Source organism: Alligator sinensis, unplaced genomic scaffold (assembly GCF_000455745.1).
Source record: "Alligator sinensis unplaced genomic scaffold, ASM45574v1 scaffold16_1, whole genome shotgun sequence".
NCBI lineage: Eukaryota > Metazoa > Chordata > Crocodylia > Alligatoridae > Alligator > Alligator sinensis.
Window position 1 is genome coordinate 732,414 of NW_005842045.1, and position 7,951 is coordinate 740,364.

General features: G+C 37.7%; 1 long non-coding RNA gene across 2 annotated transcripts in view; it reads right to left on the reverse strand.

Moving 5' to 3' along the window:
• Positions 1-6,567: 6,567 nt before the first annotated feature.
• The window catches only part of LOC112550168, a 17,281-nt gene continuing 15,897 nt past the window's right edge, over positions 6,568-7,951 (reverse strand). For both annotated transcript variants that reach the window (XR_003093845.1, XR_003093846.1), the window contains exon 4: positions 6,568-6,769. This is a non-coding gene — a long non-coding RNA (uncharacterized LOC112550168). The remainder of the gene's footprint in view (positions 6,770-7,951) is intronic.

The window sequence follows — 7,951 nt, forward strand, 5'->3', positions numbered from 1 at the left end:
CCAGGTAAAAGCATCAGAGCAGCATAAAACACAACTTTTTTTCTAACAGGAGCAGCATAGATTTCCCTTCTAAATATCTAAATCCACACCTAAATCATAGAATTCCATCCTCAAAATCTGCATGTATCTCCATATGGTTTATAAGCTCTCATCTGTGTAGGAACTAAGACACTTAACCCTACAGATTGTTTGCACTGTGCAGTAGTTATTGTGGTGATGCTTCTTTCTCTGTGGTTTTTATTTCCTATCCCATCCTCTTTACTACCTCATCCTATTCACTTCTCTTGCAAACCCCTCCTTTCCTCAAGGGTAACCCTCAGAAGATCATTTCCATTTTTCCCTTTCTTGCGCCTCTGGGGGGGTTGCTGTACTGCTTCCACTCCTCATCTCAGTTTTTCTGACAGCTTATGGACATATTATTTTACATGACCATACTATTGTTGTTAAATATTTCATATATGAGAATTGTCTGAAACCACAACCAAGATAGACTGTATTGTTTGAGGCAAGATACAAGCATATAAAAAAGACAGTCATAACAAAAAGTTTCCAATTTAAAACACAAGAGGTAATAGGTAGATAAGACACATAGATAGGCCAGAGAGAAGGTACAAATAGCATGGGATGTATGCACTACTTAACTGTAAGTAGCAGGCCAGGTTTACTGTCTACCTAGCCATTATTGACAGGGTTTATATATGCATTCAGAAAGAAGTGTGTTTTGAAATAGCTTTTGGAGATAATGCGGTGGTTTTATGGAGTCTGACATTTTCTACTACTCAGTGGGCATGTCTGCATGAGACTCTGACTGTGCAGTACCCAAAAAAATACTGTGCAGTAGCACATTACAGCATGGACAGTGCTAATATGCTACTGGGAAGTATTAATGGGCTACTGTGCAGTAGCATCACCTAAAAGACATTCACTGGTGCTCCTGCACAGTAACTCCAGTTACTGAGGAGGAGCCATGTGACTGAATGGCCATGTGACTGAATCTCCCAGCACTGGTGCTGTGATAAGGATCCCCCAGCCTGGGCCCTGCAACTGCAGGTCTCAGGCTGGGTGATAATGATGTCCTAGCCCCTGCTCCCTAATTACGAAGTTGGGGCTGGGAGCTCCCTGCTGCCAGGGAAAGGGGTCATAGTCCCCAGCCTGGCAGCAGGCAATTCTCAGTGGCAGGGACCAATCTTCTGCCCTTGCTGGCTGGCTGACTGGGAGCACATTTGCTCTTTGTCAGGCATTTACACATGCACTAGTACACAGTAAGTAATCAAGAGTAAATTTACTACTTCCAATTGCAGGTAGCAAATTTACTCACACTTAGAGCAAATTACTGTGCTGTAAGCATCTGCACATATAGACAGTGATGCTTACTGCACAATAATTAGCTCTAATTTTGAGTAAAGCATCTTGTGAAAATGCGCCCACTAGCTACCAATATCTAAACTTAGTGAGATGGCATTTTGGGAAAGGATTCCATTGAATCATCTTTCACTATTGTTGCAATTTCTGTCACGTACAGGGATTAGTATTGTGCTGTTTTTCCCTCTTTGTCATATTGTCATAAGAACAGCCTCCACTTTGACCTTTTCATGGAGTACATTTAATTGGGTAAGAAAGCAAGTGCCAACCAATCTCAAGTGAAAGGTTAAACCAGTAAAGAACAGTACCATATTTTACACAACCTGTTTGGGACTAAAGCATGACATCTCACCATGATTATAAATATTTTAAAATTGTAAGGAATAACAACTTTTGTCCATCCTTATAAAAGCTGTAACAGTGCAGAAAATTAACAAGAAGCTTGATCACTACAGTGCAACAGGTTACAATCTGCTACTTACCTGCAGACAGTTGCAAGAAGGCAGTGGACTTTCTCTTCTCTGTTCCCATATTAATTATAGAATCATTTCCATAGTGAAGAGGCACTAACTTATTCTGGTGGACTCGTAGGATGTGTAAAAGTGTGTATTTGCAATCAATGAAAGTATACCAATGAGTATATCGAGTTCATAAAATAGGGAGGGCTTTACCTTTTGTACTTACTTAAAAAAAAAAATTGTGAACAAAAGAGGCAAAATCCATGAAAGATACTTAGTTAATCTATTGTGGATTAGTATCAAGATAAGAGGTTGGTAAGGGGTTCTTCTGCTACTTCTCAGTCTTTCAATTGATGTTTGCAGTATGAAATATAAATCTTTATAAGCTAATAAATCACAACATGATCAATTCAACAAAGTATTTCCATGAGCAAAAGAGCTTTCTGGCTGGTGTTCTACATTTCAGACTGATTATTTAATATGAGCTGCATCTAGACAGAGTTAAAAACAAAACCTTAACAAGCCATAAAGACAAAATGTGTGCAAACAGACTATGCTATGAAGAAGCTGCAATTTCCTGAGGATGTTACTACTAATCTACTATGTATCTGGCATTTTGCCCCTATATATATGTGTGTGTGTGTGTGTGTGTGAGAATGTGCATATGCATGCGTGCCCATGAATAATTTATAATATAGATTTATTTATCTTTTTTGAGACTGGGGACAGATATGATCATTCTTATGCCTCTTTGCCTAGATTGTCTGAAACAGCATCCTATTTCATATTTCCACCCTATCGGCCATTTTTTAAACTGTCTAAAGCCATGCACTTGTGTTTGGTCACAGCTATAACCTACTTTCTGTGGCCAGATCAGGCAAAAATTGTCACCTGTCTGAACCCCAGGCAGGAACCTCCATCCATGTGGAATCCAGAGCCTGCAATTCACTTCCAAGGATAGGGCCTGATATACTTGGGAAGGTGGGGTGTCTTTTGTGTAATAGCCTAGTAGTTACAGCACTCACCTGAGATGTAATCCCTTTTCAGTCTGAGTAAACTCAATTTTATTTCTCCCACCTCACAGATGAGAACTCTAATCATCAAATTATAGTATTTTGATTGAGGGTGTCCTTCCTTGTTTTTGCAGCAAAAAATATGAAATTCATGGGGCCGGGAGAAAAGTAAGCATGGAAGATTACTCTAGGCTAGTGTCTATAGGACTCCTAAGGAAAGTGGGAGTCTTGGATTCTAATATATGATTATGCATTTGACACACAGAATTTATTAGATAGAAATTGAAATAATCATGAGAGCAGAGACCAGAACTCAGTGACCTAGACAAATTGAAGGATCAGGCAAAAAGAAATCTCATGAGGTTTAACAAGGACAAGCGCAAAGTCCTTCACTTAAGACAGAACAATCCCATGCACCAGTACAGGCTGGGGGCTAACTGGCTCAGCAGCAGCTCTTCAGAAAAGGACCCGGGGGTTACAGTGGATAGTAAGCCAAATATGAACTAACAGTGTGCCCTTGTTGCCAAGAAGGCTAACAGCATACTGGACTGCATTGGTAGGTGTGTCACCAGCAGGTCAAGGGAAGTGATTATGCCCCTGCATTCAGCACTGGTGAGGCCACATCTGGAGTACTGTGTTCAGTTTTGGGCCCCCCCACCACAGAAAAGATGTGGACAAATTGGACAGAGTTCAGCTAAGGGTAACAAAAATGGTTCTGTTGGCTACAAAGGACCAACTCATGGAATCATAATGAATTCAAATTTATTGTATGGTATGTGAAGTTACCAATAAAATCATAAATGTAAACTGAGTTATAAGGGGTACTGACCACTTTAACACATACATACACATACACTTGCTCATTCAAACCCATGTCACTCAAACTCATGTAGTAAAGTGTATAGTAGCTGCTGTAGTGATTGTGAGAGCACTGGTGTCAGTATATCTACTTACCCAATGCGCTGGAGTCTGCTGTTGATGGTCAGCTGCCTTCAAAGTGATGTCTTCTCCAGAAGGGGGTCACCTGCTTGTCCTTCTGTCTAGGTAGGTCAAGCGCTGGATGAGAGGGCACCACTGAGGGTCACGCTTTACTGTCTTTTATCCCTTTCTGGTAGACTTGTGTGATCCCCCAGCATCATTTTGGCTGCCCAAACCAGATGTCGCTGTCCCACTTGGGTTTTGAGCACTACATGACAGCTGTTAGTCACAGGGGTCTCTGCCTGCTGGTACCTGAAGTTTTGGGAGTCCACCCTTGACTTATTGACTTAATGGCTGTATTATTCTGGGTTACAGGAATAGTCAATAGAGTGGGTGCTCAGTTCCAGGAATCAGTTCCTTGGCTTGATTAGCCTAAAATGGCTTGTAGAGTAGAGCTTTGTAATGCTAAGTTTCTCTGGCTAGGTTATTGTCAATTAACAACCAAGGGCTCTTGTTTTGTCTTCAGTTATATATTGATTCATCATACATTCACATTTACTCAAGGAGGACCAGACCAATATAGCAAATTTTATCACTTTAAAATTACAATTTAAATGCAGTTTTTAAACAATGGTCCATGGTGTAACTTTATTCTACAGGGAGTACATTCCTTAAGGGTTTAAACTATAAAATATTGTAAAGTATAAAATATAAAATGCAAAATGTCATGGTAAAGATAAGACAGATGAAATATAAACATGCAATGTGAGGCAGTGAGGATCAAACGCTACTGGAGACAGTAAGTGAGTTGGGTTAGCACCAGGATATATTTACAGTCTTTGAAGTGGATATTTTAGTTCTTTTGTTTTCTTTAGTGACACTGAGCTTAATTGATATGTTGATGTAGTTTGTCGGTTTCTCCTACAGAAATAACTTCAACTTTCTGGCTTGCTCTGAGCCTTGCCACACCCATGCAATGAGTGTGCTAGGTCTCTGCCAATACTTAGAAGGAAAAAGAAATGCACAGAATAGGGGGTGCAGGCAAGAAGGGGCTTCTTGTTACAGTTCAAGGGCTGGGGCACATGACTTACGAGGACAGGCTGAGGGAACTGGGCTTATTTTGTCTGGCGAAAAGACTGAGCGGAGATTTAATAGCAGCTTTCAACTGCCTGAAGGGGGGTTTGAAAGCAGATGGAGCTAGACTGTTCTGTCATCTGCCACCACTGAGAACAAGGAGCAACAGTCTCAAGTTACAACAGGGGAAGTTCAGGTAAGATATTAGGAAGAATTTTCTCATTAAGAGGGTAGTAAAACACTGGTACAGGTTACACAGAGATGGTGTGGAATCTCCATTCTTGGAGGTTTGTAAGACCCAGCTAGACAAAGCCTTGCCTGGGATGATCTTGCTTTGACAAGGTGGTTGGATTAGATCTGACCTCCTGAGATCCCTTCCAACCCTCATTTTCTATGATTCTAACCCAGGATCCCACCATTATAAGAGTAGGGACATTCTATTTGTGCACAGAAGGCAGAAATTCAGGACTTACAAAAAATTGAGCAAAAAATGTGATTTGGGGCATCTCCAGCAGTTAGATGACTGTGCAACAGAGATTTTATTTTTCACTATAATATTGGATTGATATGCCTAAAATCTACCTCTTTTAGTTCTGGTCCATGATTTTCTATTTACATATCCATATACATATCCTCAAATTTTATTAACATGGCGCACGTAAATGAAAATCATGTTTGCAGAAAAGAAAATTAAATATAGTCAGTTTTTATATTAATAAACCATCCACAATTTTTATACAGATTACTTCATTGTTAAATTATGTGACAAATCCATTTGTGTGAACATTCTTCACAACAATAAATTACTTGTGAATTAGCAGTAATAGTTGTAATTATTGACTTGAGTACTTGCTACCTATAATTTGACCTTCACATTATATCATTTAGCACACAAATCATGTTATTTACACTCATTACTCATTCCCAAACCAAACTTTCAAGATGGCTTCTGAAAATTTCTTGTGCAAATACTTTGTAAATATTCATAGAATCATGTTTATACAATACTCTCTTTTCTGCCTATAATTCTACAACAAAAATGTGTTTCTCTAGTTTTTATGGAAATAAAATAAATAGGGTCATGAATAAAGGTGATATGAATTTGTGGGGAAACATTTGCTAATAAGTGCTTATGATTTAGTAATATTTGCCTAGTTTTATTCAAGACTAACTATGGTTAGACTCCGTGTCAATTGCCCAGGCTGCTGGGGCATTCTATGAACAGCAGGTATCATGCTTCCTGGAATGACTCCTGTGAGAAAGTCCTTGCTAGTATATGGTCAAGCTACCGAGAATTATCACAGTAGAAACAAGCACAAAGAATTTTCACAATACCATATCCCTTTATATAACAAATAAGAACATTGTATGCAAAAATTAGATCTTCAGTTGAAAAGTGCTAGATAAAGAGACAGAGACAATGATTATGACAACTGTCCATTGTAAAAGAATGAAATGATTTTTTTTTTTTAATGATGCCTTAGTTCTTATTTTAGGTATACAATGGAACATACACACACAAAATCTCTCTCTCATACATATTTTATGTATATATAATTATGACAGTAATAGCTGCACTTACAAAATTGGATGCCTTCTATATCAATTTGAACGTCCTCATTACAGCTTATAGGCAGTCCTTGACTAAGATGTTTCAAGTTACAATAAATAGCACTTATGACTTTTATAAATTGACACCCTGTTTTGACTTTCTGATGTCGGTTTTGACTTTACAATGTGTGATCTGATGCAACACCATGCCAGCGAAGAAGTTCACCCATCTTCCTGGAGAACATCTGCCGAAACTTCCTTGGACACTTGCTTTGAGAAAGCGGACAAGACTGCAGAAACACCTGCAGCCAAGACTCCTGAGAAGACTCCAGCCAAGAGCCCTTCAAAAAGTCCAGCAAAATCCAAAGAAGTCCTTCCAAATCAATATGATTGCTATTTACAATATAAATACATTAATGTAGCTATATTACTAATCTATAATTGATTGATTACAAAATTTTGGGTTATTTTTGGTGAAAATAGGGAATCGGGACTTGGTTTAGGAATCAATCCCCCATTTATAAGATTGTTCCTATGGGAAAATCAGTTCCGAGTTACAACATTTCAACTTAAAAGGCGGTTTTCAGGAACCAATTGTGTCATAAGTCTGAGGACTGCCAGTATTATTGTTTAGCTTATTATATAATGTATACAAGGTTGCCTAGCTAACCTATTTTTAAAAGATTCTGTATGGCTGCCTTCTTTTTCCCTAATTAATTGAGTGTACCCATGTTAAGATCATTCTTCACACAATAATATTTTAAATATGGCAGTCTTCTCTTCTCTCTTTCTTCTCTTACAAGAAAAGTCAAATCAAACATGTTATGAAGAAATAAAGTAGTGTCTTATTTTCATTATTTTTTTTCCTTTACAATTAAAATAATTAATATATTTAACATCACATACTGCACAATGTTAGAGGTCTTATCCTAGCTGGGGTCCTGTTGTGTAGGTATTTATATATATTTGTATATTAAATGACGACAGTTCCAGCTGCAAATACAATGCAATCTAAAGGTGTGTTTATCATTACAGCTAATTATATAAACATAACCATGACAATACATTATTACTTTGGGATTTCTGAAAGAGGGACTGTTCTGTGATTGTTGTAGATGTTAGCAGGGGATGAGGGGGGTAGAATCAGTAACATTATATAGATATGAGTTAAAGAGAGTTCTGTGTTATAATACCTTCATAGGGTTTGCAGTTCTGTGTTATAAAACCTTTATAGGGTTTGTTGTTGTTGTTGTTCCTAGTATACCTACCTAGGTAATCAGATGACCTATGGAAAGAAGTTTTATTCTGACAATTTGAAAAATATTAGACTGGATGAAAAAGGGTAATTATTTTTCTTAGGAAATTTGGGAGGAAACAAATGGGCCATTTCAGGTTTTTCCTTGTGAAAACTGTCTATTTTTTAATGAAAAACTGAAAAATCAACAATAATTTTAGTGTTTTTTTAAAAAACATTTCCAGCAAAAATATTTCTTTTTCGGGTTTCAATATAAAAAAATAGTTCTCAGAAATTTCTGGAAATTTATCAAACATTTTATCAAAAAAAAAAAAAAAATA